Here is a 16253-nt window from a genome sequence, read left to right on the forward strand (position 1 = left end):
TAAGGAGCTCCAAGTACCTGGAAGACCAACCTCAGGGAGTCCGCCCACCTGGGAGACCTTTCTTCTTCAGGTCTCCCAGTTGGGCTGAGTCCCTGAGGTGGTTCTTCCAGTAACTTGGAGAGCCCCCAGAGACTTGAAGACTCTGAAAGTCTCCCAGCCCTGCCTTTAAGGGCAGTGGTGGGCGTCGGGGGCAGGCCTGGACCCGATTGGCTCCCCCGGGGGGCAGGGGCCGGCCTGGCCCAATGGGGGCCCTGGAGGCCCCTGGGCTCCCTAGCCTGAGAGACTTGTGTGGGGGCAAAAAAGCCTTGCTGAATTTCTGTCCCCACACAAGTCTCTTAGGCTAGGGAGCCCAGGGGCCTCCAGGGCCCCCACTGGCTCCCGGGGGGGGTGTGGCCCAATGGGGGCCAGGCCTGGCCCCCACGCCCCCCACTGCCCTTAAAGGCAAGGTTCCATGAAGAGCACCCAGAGCCTCTCAACCTTGCCTTTAAGGGCAGCAGGGGCAGGCCTCAGCCCAGACCCCCCCCACTCCCCAGCCTCAGGGCTTTGGTGGGGGCACAAAAAAGCCCTGCCCAGCGGCTGCCCCCACACAAAGCCCTGAGGCCAAGGAGCGCTCGCTGCTCCCTCGTCGCCCCGGCCTTCCCCGCTGCCTCCCGGGCTGGAGCTGGGCTGCCAGGGCCCCTGCTCAAAGGAAGGGCCAACCTGGGGGCCAGGAGAAACAGCCCCTTGGGACAGGAGCTCTCACCTACTGCAGCGAGATGGCCCCGGCTGCCGGCTGCCCCCTCTCCGCTCCAGCGCTGCAGCCAGGAGCTCTTCCCCGAGCAGGGAGAACGCAGCCTTCGGCAAGCTGCGAGCAGGCGTGAACAGAGACCGCGCACAGAACACAGCACGTGGCACCTCGCCTCAGCTGGGGCTCGCGCCAAGCTTTATTGCCCAGAGCCCAAACACCTTCGCGCGGTGCCACCGTGCCCGAGTCCCACTTGGCGCTTCCTGGGGAGCAGGACGAGCTGGCAGGCGCAGGCCGCCTTCCTGCTGCGGCAGCTCCTGGAGGGGTGCGTGAAGGCCAAAGCCGGATTCTTGCTCCTTCGGGTGGCGGGGGGGGGGGGTCTCTGGGAAAGCAGGTCACTTCCTCAGTGCAGCTGGAGTCTGAAGCTGGGGCCCCAGAGAGCTGCAGGAGGGGTGGGCAAGAGATGAAAGAGCAGCTCTTGCCAGCAACCAGCACCTAGGAAAACAAAACAGAGCTCTTAAGAAAGAGCAGGACCAGGCACTTTCCCTCTCTCAACACTCGGGCCCGACCCCGCGTCCCCCCCTGGGGAGCGGGCGCTGGGGCTCTGCGCGCTGCGGCTCTGCCTTCTGGCCTTCAGTGCATCCACAGAGCACGGCTCCTGCTGAAAACAGAGCAGAAACGCACACAACTAGTGGCCCCAAATATGAAAAAACAATAATAATAATGAAATAAATCAAAACCAGAGCCATAGCTTGTCTGGCACCTACCAGGCCTCAAAGGTCTCGGAAGGAGCCCGAGCGCCGCTGCTCTCTGCGCGGTGCCAGGGATGGGCAAAAAGCCTCTTCCTCCCATACGCAGCTCAGGCCCGTTTCTCCTCCTCCTTCGTGTGCAAGGCGACAGCGCTGAACACCAAGAGGCCTGCCTTCAGGGAGAAGGCGCCGGCACAGTACAGAAATGCCGAGGGGACACATCGTTCCTACTGCGTGGGCTGCAGGGGACGTCCAGACACCTAGAAAAGGAGAGACCCTCTCTCGAGTCTGGCACTGCACCACAGCACAGCAACAGCATCTCTTGCACACAACTCACACTCCCTCTCCTCTTTAGTGCCCCTTGCTTCACTAAAAAGGCAAGGGAGCTCCAACAACTCCAAAAAGCAAAGCCAAAGAGAAGCAAGTCCAAAGTCCTCCAGTCCCTCCTATGCTCCAGTGCACTGCAGCCCAGCCAGAGCTGTCCCAGAGAGCCCCTTCCCCTGGCACGAGACATTCCCACCGGCCTTACCTGCGGAGAGGAGCCCCGGGGAGCGTAACCCAGTCGGTCATGACCTACTGGGAACTGAAACACCCCACAGCCCTCCGGCAGCGGGAGCTGCACGCCCCAGTTGCCCCCTCAGACAGACAAAGCGGCCACGTTGAGCTGACCCAGGCAACAGAAAACACAACCGAGAAACACAACCGAGCTCTCAGTGAGCACATCAGCTCCCAGCGGCCACAAAGGAAGCAGACAGAGATCTTGCAGAGACAGGACACAGCTCCCACTACGCTTCTCAGCTCCCCAGGCAGCTGAAACCCCAAAACAGCCTCGCCAGTAAAACACATCTTCTACTTATACGCTTCACAGGCAAGGAGATGGTTTTTCCCCCTGGCCAAATGATACGCTCCGATTCCACTTTCTACAGCAAAGGCTGAAAGCTCTGCACGGGCAGACAGACAGACAAGGAAGGACCCCGCGCCAGCGCCACCACACGCCGCTCCACCACCAGGCTCCAGCGGCTCCCACAGGGCTGGGAACCAGCCTGCCAACACCCGCCCCCGAAGAAAGCCCGAGGGAGGGCGGCAGCCGCGCTGGAAACCTGCCGCCCCCGGCAGCAGACGAGCCCCCGGCGGGGCGGGAAGCGCCACCCGGCCGCCTCGGGGCCGCCAGGGAAGCCCTTGCCCGAGCGCTGCCCCCTCCCCGGCGCTCCGGACAGCCCGGCTGCCGGCTGCCAACGCTCCCTCCTCCGGCGCCGCCCGCAGCCCGCCGGGCACTCGCTGCACGGGCCGGCAAACAGCGCCCGCAGACACCCAGCGCTCCGCTGCCGGCGCTCGCTCCTCCGCGGCGCCCGCCGGTGCTGCCAGCAGCTCGCGGCCGGCACCATCGCGCACGTCCCGCTCGGTCCCGCCGCGCTGCCAACGGCGCTGCCACAACCGTTGCGCGTTGCCCAGGCGAGAGCGACCGGCCCGGCCCCCCCCGCCGCCCCCGAGCCCGGCTGCGCCACGACCCGCCGCGCGTCCCGCAGCCTGCCGCTCTCCAGCAGCGCCGCGCCACCGCACCAGACAGGACGCGACGCGACGCGACAGGACGGGACCCGGCCGCCGCCGCCAGGCGCCACCACACAGCCAGCCACCCCGCCGCCATCTTCGCCGCCGGCCGCTCGCTCCCCCCACCCCCGGCCAGAGGCGGGAGCGGGGCGCCAATCAGCGGCGGGCGGCGCGCAGGCGCCCTCCAATGGCCGAGAGGCAGCTGGCCCGGCCGGCCAATCCCCGCGGCGGCCCGGGCGGAGGGCGGGAGGGAGCGGAGAGAGGCCGGAGATGGCGTCCGGCGGCCGTGGGCGCCGCCGAGCGGGCGGTCGGGCGGGCGGCGGGGCCGGGTCCGGGTCTGCCGGCGCCAGGGACGCGGTCCCCGCTGTCCCCCCTCAGTGTCCCCCTCGCTGTCCCCCCTCAGTGTCCTCCCGCCCGTCGCCGCCCGGTCGGCTGTCGCCGGCGGCAGAGGGCAGCGGGGAGGGCAGGCGCCGTGCGCGGGCAGGGCAGGGGCTGCGGGCAGGGCAGGCAGGAAGCGGCGCTGCCTCGTGTGACCCACGTCGAGGCCCCGCCGAGCTCCTCCCGGCCCGGGTCGCCCCCGACGGGCTCGCCCGGTCCCAGGCCGCTCTCCCCCAGCTCATACAGTCCTGCCCAGGCTCGTGCGGGCTTGCGCGGAGCTTGTCCAGCCCCTCGTCCAGCCCGAGGGGCTCCTACGGCCCCGCACGGGTCTCCGCGGGCTTGTGTAGTCCCGCGTTGAGCTCGGGGGGGCCCGCGCCCGGCTCCACAGAGTCACAGCATGGTTGAGGTTGGCAGGGACCTCTGGAGATCATCTAGTCCAACCCCCCTGCTCCAGCAGGCTCCTCTAGAGCGTATTGCCCAGGATCGCATCCAGTCAGGTTTTGAATGTCTCCAGCGAAGGAGACTCCACCACCTCTCTGGGCAACCTGTGCCAGTGCTCACTCACCCTCACCGTCGAGAAGTTTTTCCTCAGGTTCAGGTGGACCTGCCTGTGCTTCGGTTTGTGCCCGTTGCCTCTTGTCCTGTCACTGGGCACCACGGAGAAGAGACTGGCCTCATCCTCTCGACACCCCCCCCACCACCACCACCCTTCAGATACTTGCACACATTGATGAGATCGCCTCTCAGTCTTCTCTTCTCCAGGCTGAACAGGCCCAGCTCTCGCAGCCTTTCTGCAGAGGAGAGATGCTCCAGCCCTCTAATCATCTTGGTAGCCCTCCGCTGGACTCTCTCCAGTAGTGCCATGTCTCTCTTGTCCTGGGGAGCCCACAACTGCACCCAGGACTCCAGGGGAGGCCTCCTCCCCAGGGCTGAGGAGAGGGGCAGCATCACCTCCCTCCACCTGCTGGCAACACTCTTCCTCAGGCACCCCACGATCCCATTGGCCTCCTTGGCCACAAGGCCACATTGCTGCCTCATGCTTCACTTGTTGCCCACCAGCACTCCCAGGTCCTTCTCGGCAGAGCTACTTTCCAACAGGTCAACCCCCAGCCTCTACTGGTGCATGGGATTATTCCTGCCTAGGTGCAGGACCTTGCACTTGCCTTTGTTGAACTTCAGGAGGTTCCTCTCCACCCAGCTCTCCAGCCTGCCCAGGTCCCTCTCCATGGCAGCACAGTCTTCTGGTGTGCCAGCCACTCCCCCCCAGTTTAGTATCATCAGCAAACTTGCTGAGGGTGCACTCTGTCCCTTCCTCCAGGTCATTGATGAATACATTGAACAAGAGTGGACCCAGGACTGACCCCTGGGGGACACCGCTAGCTACAGGCCTCCAACTAGACTCTGCACCACTGACCACAACCCTCGGCGCTTGGCCATCCAGCCAGTTCTCAGTCCACCTCACCGGCCACTCATCTAACCCCCACTTCCTGAGTTTACCTGGGAGGATGTGATGGGAGACAGTGTCAAAAGCCTACGAGTTTCTATGGGCCTGAACAGGGCTCTACGGGCTCGTACGGGCCTGTGCTGAGGTCATACAGGCTCGCGCCAGGCCCTGCAGGCTCATTTGCGTCCATGCCGGGCTCTGCAGGGTCCTACGGGCCCCCACAGGGCTCCACGGGCTCGTACAGACCCACACGGGGCTGTATGGGCTCCTCCAGGCCCCCGCTGAGCTGGTGTGGGTCCCTGCCGGGCCCTAGGGGCTTGTGCAGACTTGTGCTGGGCCCTCCAGGCTCCTATGGGCCTGTGCCAAGCTTGTACAGGCCCGTGCCAGGCTCTACAGGCTTCTAAGAGCCTGAACAGGGCTCTAGGGGCTTGTACAGCCCTGTGCCGAGCTCACATGGGCTTGTGCCAGCCCCTGCAGGCTTGTACGAGCCCTTGCTGGGCTCTGCGGGCTCGTACAGACCCCCACGGGACTCCACGGGCTCGTAGGGGCCCATGCCAAGCTCGTAGGAGCCCGCGCCAGGCCCTAGGGGCTCGTATGGGCCCTTGCCAGGCTCTGTGGACTTCTATGGGCCTGCACGGGGCTCTGTGGACTCATACAGAGCTGTTTGGGGCTGTATGGGCTTGTACGCCCCCATGCTGAGCACATATGGGCCCGTGCCGAGCTCTGTGGGCTGGTACGGTCCTGCACAGCGCTCTACGGGCTCGTACGAGCCCACGCCAGGCTCTGCGTGCTTGTGCCAGGCTCTGTGGGCTCGTACAGGCTCACACTGAGCTTGTACAGGTCCATGCCAGGCCCTGTGGGCTGGTACGGGCCCGCACTGGGCCCCAGGGGCTCCAACGGACTCGTGCTGGGCCCTACGGGCTCCTACGGGACCGCTCCGAGTTCGTACAGGCCCGTGTCGGGCTCTCTGAGCTAGTATCAGTTTGCCATTATCTTTGCTGCCTTACATCTGCCTTAGGCCTCCTCGTTGCAGTCTTTCTCCTTTCCCTTCCTCCCCTTAGACACGTCCTGTGTGGTTTCCAGGACATGTTAACCCCATCTTCTGTGCCCATAACTGAGGCTCGAAAGGAAGGCAGACAGCAGGAAAGGAAGGCAAAAGGAAAAGAGCGGCTTTTTGATAGGAAGCCGACAGTCTTAAAACCCATTAGGCTAGTAACTGGGGTGGAGTTATCTCATCTAACTTTAGGAAGCCAAACTTAAGGTCTGAACTGGTTCTCCGGGCTCCCTCCCTAGGCTGTGGAGAAAAACAGGCCCTTCCAGAGAGCCCTTCACCCAATCGATCCCAGAGAGCGGTGGCACTGCAGGACTGCACGTCTCTAGCCGTTATGTCTGCCACCGGAGGAAAATGATAATCCTGTCTAAATGTAGTCTCACGTGTGCTAGGCATGTATCAAAGCATCTGGAAAGGACTCTCGCCACGTGGTGAGCTGAAATCCCGAATTCCAATTGTGACTCTGTGAAATACTGGGGTGCCAGAGGATTTCCTGGAACTGAGAAAGATGTAGAAAAGCATGAGCAGACTAGTCAAAGAGATGACCCTTTCCGTTAAAGGAACGGGAGCCTGGAGGAGGGCTCTTCAGGAAGGAAAAGAGACAGCTGAGAGAGGTAGGAGAGAGCTGCCTGGAACGAAGTGCTGTGGGAAAGGGGAACAAGGCAAGTCTCGGTGTCCTTCAACAGCAGCTGGAGCTAGGAGGTGCCATACTTGAAGAGAGAAGAAAAGGAGGTATTCTTTCAGCCCCAAAGGGTTGGAGAATGGAAGCAAATTAAAGGGCGTGCTTGATTTGTGGCCTCTTGGAGACAGGAGAGCGAAGTAGAATTGCTGCTCTAACTTGTGCTGTTGTTGTTGGTGGTGGTGCTAGAAACAGATCCCCTCACGTGAGGCACGGTGACACGAAGAAGTCATTGCCTAGTGAGGAGAACAACAGCTTCTTTGACTACTCCCTCAAGAAAAACATAAAATAAACACACTCCTTTTATTTTGGAAACACTCTCTCATCTTCTTTTTGCTTCGAGCCTAATTAGGAATAGTAGGAAAAAATGACATCACATTCCCCAAGAAAAAACACCGGTATTTACTGCATTTGTTCCTTTAATGATTGGAGATGGGAGGGGGGTCTTATTTAGGCTGTGTATTGGCTTTGGTACATCAGGAAAATGGCAGACCAAGCTGACCAAACAGTGTGTGTCCACTTGGCACATTGTGAATAGCTCTCGAGATAACACTGACCTTAACGACTATGTCCCTAGTGAATAGAAAAGGGCACCTGCTCACACGCAGTTTTACACACGCACCGCCCCCCCAAATTAAGATGTAAATCTTAAATCCTATCCTAGGGGATCATCTTAATTATCTGCATGGCAGACAGCTACAGTTATTTTGGATGCCTTAGTGCATCATAGCGAGTGGGGTACCCCAGGGGTCGATACTGGCTTCAATCCTGTTCAAGTTGTTCCTCAGAAACTTGGCTGAAGGGACAGCGTGCGCCCTCAGCGAGTTTGCGGCTGTTCTGAACTGGGAGGTATGGTTGCAACCCTGGAGGGTTGTAGCGCCGTTCAGTGGGAGCTCGACAGGCTGGAGAGATGGGCAGAGGGGAAGCTCATGAAGTTCAAGCCAAGGAAGGGCAGAGTCCTGCCCTGCAGGAGAAACACCCTGGTGCAGCAGTACAGGCTGGGGAGTGAGGTGCTGGGAGTGCAGGTGGCCAGCAAGTTGAGCACGAGGCAGCAACGTGCCCTTGTGGCCAAGAAGGCCAATGATCTCCCGGGCTGCAGTAGGCAAAGCATTGGCAGCAGGTTGAGGGCGGTCATCCTCTCCCTCTCCTCAGCCCTGGTGAGGCCTCGCCTGGAGTCCTGGGTGCAGGGGTGGGCTCCCCAATACAAGAGAGACATGGAGCTAGTGCAGTGAGTGCAGCTGAGGGTTCCTCAGATGCTGAAGGGATGGGGGCATAGGAGGAAAGGCTGCGAGAGCTGGGCCTGTTCAGCGTGGAGAAGAGAAGACTTGGGGGGAGGATCTGACCAATGGGTAGAAATATCTGAAGGGAGGGTGTCAAGAGGATGGGGCCAGAGCCTTGTCAGAGGGGCCCACTGACAGGAGGAGAGGCAGTGAGCACAAACTGAAGCACAGTCAGGTCCGTCGGACCATGAGGACAAACGTCTTTGCTGTGGGAGTGACGGAGCGCTGGAACAGGCTGCCCAGCGAGGTCGTGCAGTCCCCATCCGTGGGCATAGTCAAAAGGCATCTGGCTAGGGTGCTGGGCAACCCGCTCTAGGTGACCCTGCTGGAGCGGAGGGGTTGGACTAGATGATCTCCAGAGGTCCCTTCCAACCTCCACCGCTCTGTGAGTCTGTGACCAGAGCCCCATGGAGGCGCAGAGGCAGACAGAGGTGGCCGAGGGGCAGGCAGCCCTGCGCCCCTGAAGGGATGTGCCCTGCCCCTCCCTAGGGTGGCGGGTCACAGCAGGGGCCTTTGTGACCCCATGGCGCCCCATGGTGTTGTTGGGCACCACTATGGCATGAGCAAGGCAGTGTCCGGGAGGACGGCAACAGGAAAGGAAGGAGCACGCAGGGCTGCTGAAGGAGCCCTTGAGCGCGCGATGTCTTTCCCTGTCGCCCCGGGCAGCCCCGCAGTGCGAGGCGTTTCCCCAAGGCACCCCCAGCTCAGACCTGGGTAAGAGGGCTGGGGCTGGGGCTGAGCAGCTCCCCAGGGCCTCAAGGGGGCCCTTGGCCATGGCCATGGCCAGGAGAGGAAGGAGCAGGCAGGGTGATGGGGTGGGGCTGGAGCTAAGGTGCAGGAGAGCTGGCGCCAGGGCCCAGCACACCTGCAGCGGGCAGGGGGACGCCAATGTCCCGCAGGGAACCACCCTCTGCTGGTGGGGTTAGCGAAAGGTTTTCCTTCCAAGAACATCTTGGCAAAGCCTGCGGGCATTTTCCAAATGACACCTTTTGCATGGAAAAACCACAGCCGTGGGCTCGGCCTTCTCCAGCCAGGCTGTCTGCTAAGCCCAGGGGGACAGTGCAACTGTTTCCAGGTGCCAGGCCTGGCCTTAGGCTCCTCCATTCCCAACGTCCCCCTTTTCTTCCTCCCTGCAGGATGGAGAGGAGACCTCCCAGGCACCCCCGGGTGGCCTGGGAGAAGAAGGATGGCTCCGTCAGCCGCCCTAGGGTGGCTTTGAAGGAGAAGGAGGAGGATGGACCCCCCAGGCACCCAAGGGTGGCCTGGGAGAAGAAGGATGGCTCCGTCAGCCGCCCTAGGGTGGCTTTGAAGGAGGAGGAGGAGGATGGACCCCCCAGGCACCCCCGGGTGGCCTGGGAGAAGAAGGATGGCTCCGTCAGCCGCCCTAGGGTGGCTTTGAAGGAGAAGAAGGACGGCTCCGTCAGCTGCCCTAGGGCAGCTTTGAAGGAGGAGGAGGAGGATGGACCTCCCAGGCACCCAAGGGTGGCCTGGGAGAAGAAGGATGGCTCCCTCAGCTGCCCTAGGGTGGCTTTGAAGGAGGAGGAGGAGGATGGACCCCCCAGGCACCCCAGGGTGGCCTGGGAGAAGGAAAAGGATGACGACTCTGTCAGCTGCCCTGAGGCGGCTTTGAAGGAGGAGGACAGATCCCCCAGGCTCCCAAGGGTGGCCTGGGAGAAGGATGAGAAGGATGGCTCCCTCAGCTGCCCTAGGGTGGCTTTGAAGGAGGAGGAGGAGGATGGACCTCCCAGGCACCCAAAGGAAGCCTTGGAGGAGGAGGAGGAGGACGGAGGCCCTTCAGAGAGCCACCCCAGGAGGGCCTGGGAAGAGGAGGAGGAGGAGGAGGAGGATGGACCCTCCACCAGGGTGGCCTGGGAGGAGGAGGATGGAGGCCCTTCAGGGAGCCACCCCATGAGGGCCTGGGAAGAGGAAGAGGAGGAGGAGGAGGAGGAGGAGGAGGAGGGTGGACCCTCCACCTCCACCAGGGTTGCCTGGGAGGAGGAGGAGGAGGATGGAGGCCCTTCAGGGAGCAGCTCGCAGCCGGAACAGTGCTCGCCCCAGGCATTGCAGCCAGGTGAGTGAGTGGGCACCCCTGGGCTGGGCAGGACCGGGGGCTGCGAGCGCACCCTGCTCTGCCCCGGCAGGCTGGCATGCGGGGTCCCCAGGAGCCTGGTGGCCCGGCGGTGCCTGAATGCCGGGGCCTGCTCTGAGCTTGGGAGCCAGCCCCCAGGAGCGCATCCCCCCCAGGGGGCCGGGGGGCGGTGGAGAGGAGCAAAGGGGACACAGCTCCTGCTCCGCGGCCCAGGCAGGGGCAGGCAGCTCGGCTGGCGGGAGACAGAGCTTTGCAGCCTGCGCGCGAGCAGGTTTCTCAAGGGGATGCGCTTGGGGCTTTCCCCCGTGGGCTGGGCTCCAGCCTCGCCGCCTGCCTGCTGGGCACCTCCTGGACAGGCCTCAACTGGTCCCTGTCTCCTGCCAGCCCCGACAGCTCTGCCCACTCTCTTTCTTGGTCACATCTAGGGCAGCTTCTGCCAGGAGAGGAGGAAGCCCTGGGAAGCATGCGCACCTTTCTGCGAAGCGGAGGCAAGGTAACGGCAGGCACTTGTGCCTGGGCTGTGCCTGCATCTCCTGGTGGGTGGCCCCTGCACGTGCAACGCTCAGGCGGCCCCGCAAGGGCTGCTGGCTGTGCAGAGCTGCTCCCGTAGAGGCACGCCACGCACCACTGCGTGGCCGCAAACGCTCCGGTGCTGCTGCCCATGCCTCTGGCGCACTTACGCTCTCCGTCTCTCTCGTCCTGCTGCTGCCAGGAAGAGGCCGAGAAGCTGCAGTTTCTGGCCGACGTGTGCATCCTCTGCAGAGGCGCCAGCACGGATGTCTTGCTGCGGGTCCTGCTTTTCCTGTGCAGGGTGGATCTGGCAAAGGCAATCGAGGTGAGGGCGCAGGCCGGGGCCTGGGGGAGTGGGCAAGCCTAGCCGGGCACTGGCACACCAGGGAGGCCAGGACTGGGGTGCGTGAGCGTGGGAAGGTGGGGAGCCCTTGCTCGTGAGCGCAGCGCTGCCCACTGCAGGGCTCCAGAAGCCACCGAGAGCGGGGCGACGAGGGGGCTGCCCTGGGTGCCAGCGCTGGGGTGCGACGGGGGCACCTGGGCTCTGCCGGCCTGGCAGGCTCCTCGCTGGCTGCTGACAGCTCCCACGCCGCGTCCTCGCTGCGCTCTCCAGGTGCTGTTGCGAGAGGAGCCCGTGGAGCAGCTGAGCACTGCGGTGCGGCAGCAAGCCTTCCTCGCCATCGCTGCAATGAGGTAGCTGCCCCAGCCCCTGCCTTGCTCAAGGCCTCCACAGCCTACGGACCTGACGGCACCAGCTGCAGCCGGGCGGCATCTCCCGTTCGGGGGCAGTCTGAGCGAGGCGTCTGCGGGGCCTCTGCTCTCCCCTGCACGGGCCTTGACAGTGCTGGAGACGGGAGGGCAGAGAGGGCTCCAGGGCCCTGTCCAGTGTCTCTGGACTTTGCTCACGAAGGCTGAGGCAGGAGATGCAGAGGGTATCGGGCACATGCTGCCGGCCCGTCCTCTGTCCCTGGGCCAGCATCACAGGAGGAAGAGGCGCCTCCCCAGGGGCCTCCCCACCTCGCAGCCCTAGCAGCATAGGCTCTGCCGCCCACGAGCTCTGGAGGTGCCACTGTCAGCCGCCGGCTCTGAGCAGCGCCTCTCCCTCCTTGCAGCAAAGCGAAGCTGGTGCTAGATGGCAACCAGAAGACAAGCCTCCTCCAGTCCTGCTTCTGCGCGGTCTTCTTCCTTCCTCCCACAGAGCACATGCAGAGCCTGCAGGCTGCCCTCTACTCCAAGGTACGCCCTGGCCGAGGGCTGCAGAGCCCGACAGTCCCCCTGGGCTGGTCCCTGGCTGCTCTGTGCCGAGAGATGAGCGCAAGCTCCAAGCCAGAGCAGCACTGCAGCGCGGCTTTCCCACCCTCGTGCCTTTTCCCCCTTGCCCTGCCGATGGCCCCGTGTAGTGTCGCCAAGCTGGTCCTCGTGCGGCAGCTCCTCTGCCCTAAGCCTCTCCCCGGGCACCGCAGGGCCCTGGGTGGCCCCCTCAGGCTGCAGGGATTCAAGCCCCTCTCCTGCAGGCAGGGGGCTCCAGGGAAGAAGCGCCACAAGCCTCTGTCTTCCTTGCAGACGCTGGCTGCCCTGGACAGCATGCTGCAGGCGCTGGTGCTCACATGTCTCTCGCCTGCTCTCCTGGAGCTGCAGAACATCCTGCAGGTGTGGCATTTACGCAAAGAGTGGCCTTCACAGGGACTGACTGTTTCTCACCCCAAAACAAAGGGACTCTCTGGAGGGGACCTCCCTCTGCTCGGCCCCGCAGCGCTAGGGGCAGAGAGCATGCTGCAGGGAGAGGAGCGTCTCCCTCAGGGGAGCGAGGCTTCCCCACCGTGCTCTTCTGCAAGCCCAGTGTCTCCTGGCTGCAGTCAAGAGTCCTTTCTTGCCCACCCGACTCCTGCAGTGGAAGGCAAAGCCCTAAGCCCTGGCCCTCCGCGACAGGAGGGCCCAGCGGGCCCTTTCGGGCAAGCAGCAGAGGCTGCAGGAGCCACGGGAGCCTGCTGCCTGCCTGGCTCCAGCCGCTCAGCCGAGGGGACTTGTCCCTAGTTTGGGGGGACTTGCAAGGCAAGAACCCACTTACGGGCTTTGCTCCTGCTCCCAGGAGCTGAAGGGCAAAGCCGAGCGGGCATCAGCAGAGCTGCCTCGCTTGCAGCAGCTGGCAGGTCACCGCGCAGACCAGGAGCTTTTCTCCTCCCAGGTCCTGCTGCCCTTCCTGCGGTCCAAGCAAGCAGCCACGCGCCAGAGGGCTGTGGGGCGCATTGCCGAGCTCACGCAGCTCCTGGTCATCCCTCCCTTGCTCAAGGTAAGCCGCCTCAGGTCCAGGCAACCTCCAGCCGCCCCATCACCCCTCCATGGTGCTCCGGAGCCTTCTGCAGCTCCGCGCTGCCTCCAAGGGAAGCCTGGCTACAAGGTAGGGCACTCAGCAAGGCCCTGCCCTGAAGCTATGCTCTTGGCCATGCCTCGGTGGGCTTCCTTCTGCAGGCCCTGCTCTCTCAGACGCCACCTCTGCTCGCAGCCCTGGGCAGGGCAGCACTGCCCTGGGCACACGCTGTGGGCCCAACAGCTCTGGCAGCCCTCCCTGCCCAGCCCCTTTGGTAGGCCCTCCACAGCTCCCGCTCACCTGCGGTCCAGTCACGGCTTAAATGTGGCCTCGGGGCTTTGGTGGCAAGCAGCACCCTTCAGCCCTGCCTCCCTCCCCCAGGTCCGCTCGCCCTTGGAAGGAAGCAGTGACGGCCCTGACGACTGCAGGAGGAAGCAGTTCTCCATCCTGGGCAGGCTGGTGGGACACGTCATCCTGTGCTGTGCCTGCCAGGACCAAGGCACCAGTCACGGAGCTGCAGAAGCTCTTCATCACCTGTACACGTTCATCCTACAGGAAGAAAGTAAGAGAAGCGGCCGCAGGCTGAGTCCTTCCACACACGCACAGAGCCAGGCAAGGGCAGGCAAGGCACCGTGCTGCCTCAGCCACTCTCCGCAGCAGCAGCAAAGCGCCAGAAACTCCTGCATTGTAGGCGCAGGGCAAGCACTGCGTAAAGGCCAGGGCTCACAGAGCCCAGGCTCAGTGTAGCGGGCCCGTAAGCAGGAGGCCATGGGGGATGTGACCTGTAGCCAGCTCTCTGGGGAGAGAGGGGGCATGCACACACTACTTAATAAACAGCAGCCACCTCCTAGACTTCACGCAGGGCCGTCAGCTGCCTTGCTGGAATCCCTCGCCCGCTTACCAACGGGCTGGAAAACCTTCAGCAGCCCCTGCTCCTCTTAGGGCTTGTGTCTCGCTTCCTACTAGAACGGCTGCTCAAACGCCTCTGCCTTGTGGTAGTCTTAAAAGCCGTTTCCCCTCCCACCTGCCTTGCGATAGGCCCAGGACTTCCCCGGAAAGCCTGCTCCCCATCCATTTCTGGCACGCCTGCTTTCTCTGCCAGCAACGTTTCTCGCTGAGGCCTGCAGGGTACCACCTCTGAGTCACCATCCTCCCTCCTAATTGCCGTGTGTCTCCCCTCCTGTCCAGGCATGGAGCTGTCCCACGATAGCCCAAAGCACCTGCAGATCCAAAAGGACAGGGAAGAGGCAAAAAGCCGCCTTTCGCCGCCCAACGACGTTAGGGAAATCACAGCGGTAAGGAGCGTCTCCGTTGCTGGGACTGCCAGCCGTGGGGTCAGCATGATGCTCAGATGAACAGAGGGACCCTTTGACAGGGGGACTAACGGGTGCTTGCCATCATCGGGCAGGGGGCTCACCTTGTTCTTGAGCATGGACTAGCCACAAGTTTGTGGCCTGGCCCCCTCCCCCCCCACCAGAGCTCTGCTTCCCCACAGGAGCAGCAGAGGGGCACCCTGAGCCCAGCCGCCCACTTCCTGCCTGGGGCCATCACCCAGCCCAGCTCAACCCCTGCTCCTGGCTCTCCTGGCAGCACAGAGGCAGCACTGCCACACGTTTCTCTCCAGAGCCGCTCTCACTGCTCAGCTGGGCAGCAGCCAGCAGCACGAGGGCACTGCGTGTGATGCATCTCTCTTCCCTGCCTCCTTTCTCCTCTAGATGTTTGCAAAATACCTCCAGGCCTCGGAGAGAGCAGATCTCATTGTCGTAGCCATCAGGGCCATGAGCTGCTCCAGTGCCTTTGTCACACAGGCAGCCGCTCACATGCTGGATGTGCTGGTGACAGAGGACGCCTCTCAGCTGAAGCACGTAAGTCGCCTGCGGCTGGCATGGCCGGGGCTCGAGCCCTGCAGGGCATTGTTTTCCCTCTGAACGCAGGTCTCCCTCCCAGGCACCTAAGAGCCTTTGAGGCCAGCACGGAGCGGTGGGAAGGGAAGCAGTTGTCGGTGGGAGCTGGAGAAATGCCTCCCTCCATGCCATGTGCCCTGCAGGTGGCCATCATCATGAGGTGCATGTGCAGCTGCCTGATGACCATCAAAGAGGCGTCTGCCCGGCACAGCGTGAACAGGGCTCTTCTGGAGCTGACCTGCGCACACCCTCATGAGGCAGTCCTGAGCCTCTTGTACTGTTCGCCGGCATGCAACAGGTACGGGGCTCAGCTGCCTGCAGGGCTCAGGGCCCAGCAGCCTTGGGAGCTCATGCCATGGGGGCTACCAGAGAGGTGGAGATCTCCAGGACCCCTGCTGAGGGACTGGCCCCAGTGCTGGTGCATGAGGCAGGGCTGCAGCAGGCAGAGGTGATCAGGCCTGCCTGGAGCGCTGCTCGAGTGAGCCGCAGAGCCTGGCTACCTTGGTGCCTGCCTGCCCCATAAGGAACTGCAGCTTGGCCACATGCTGCTGGTGGGGCAGGGCGCACTGGCTGTTGCTAGCAAAGGGCAGTGGGCAGAGGCAGGGCTGGTGGCCAGCCTGGGCCCTCCAGGGCAGCCAGGCCACGGTGCGCCCAAGGCAGCCTGCTGACAGAGCGCTCGGGGCCTACAGCGCTGCCAAGGCCATGTGGCGGGTGATGGTCTCGGAGCCCGGCGCTGCAGAGAAGGTGCTGCCCGAACTACTGAGGCTGCTGGAGGACTCTGGGACCCAGGCTGCTGGACCACTGGGCAAGACATCCGCCTTCATCGGGAACAACGCGGGCATCCTTTCGTGGGCTGTGAGTTTCCAGGCGAGGCCTCCATCACCTTCAGGGCTGCACTTGCCTCCCCAGGCAAGAGGCAGCGCTCCCTTTCGCCTTCCCCATCTGCCCCCCAAGCTGGCACCTCCCACAGGGCGCACACACCTCAGGGCCATGGCCAGCAGGGCTCTGCCCAGCGTCTAGCCTCTGCTGGGCCAGTGCACTGGGCTGCCGAGCACCGCCTGGAGCCCTGCGCGCACAAGCACGAGGCCTGCCTGGGCATCTCCTGGCCTTCCTCAGCAGGCTGGAAGCTTGTGTTAGGGGCAGGCTTAGCAGTTGGGGCCGGGCTCAGGGCCAGGCAGGGCCCACGCACAGCCCAAGCAGGCTGCAAGGGCTGACACAGGAGATACGCGAGAGCCGCCGCCCCCCCCCCCCCCCCCAGGTTGATGTCCATGCCCACGCAGGGAGGCTTGATGGGCCCATGCCACAAACAGGAGCTGAGCCTCAAGAGCTTCCATGACTTAGCCCTGCCCAGACAGCCAGGCCGCGCGCACACTGCGCTGCATCTGCTGGGGCGCAGGGCAGCGCCTGAGCCTCACGCCCCAAGCTCGGCCAGGGCAACACCGTCTCATCATTGACAACCGTCTCTGGGGGTTTGTTGCAGGCAACCAGGGCGCTGCACGAGATTCTCCATCAGCCCCTCTGCCCCCAGGAGGTGAAGCTCTTTTTCCCCCAACTCCTCCTGGCACTGCTCTTCCGCATTTCCCTCGCTC

The 16253-nt window shown here is 63.4% G+C and overlaps 1 long non-coding RNA gene across 1 annotated transcript; it reads right to left on the reverse strand.

Moving 5' to 3' along the window:
- Window positions 1-889: 889 nt before the first annotated feature.
- On the reverse strand, window positions 890-3159 carry LOC138067300 (uncharacterized). Its single transcript, XR_011141178.1, has 3 exons — window positions 3034-3159; window positions 1492-1733; window positions 890-1219 (listed from the first exon to the last, which is right to left on the reverse strand). It is a non-coding gene; the product is annotated as an uncharacterized lncRNA (long non-coding RNA).
- Window positions 3160-16253: the final 13094 nt, after the last annotated feature.

Source organism: Struthio camelus, chromosome 5, assembly GCF_040807025.1.
Source record: "Struthio camelus isolate bStrCam1 chromosome 5, bStrCam1.hap1, whole genome shotgun sequence".
NCBI lineage: Eukaryota > Metazoa > Chordata > Aves > Struthioniformes > Struthionidae > Struthio > Struthio camelus.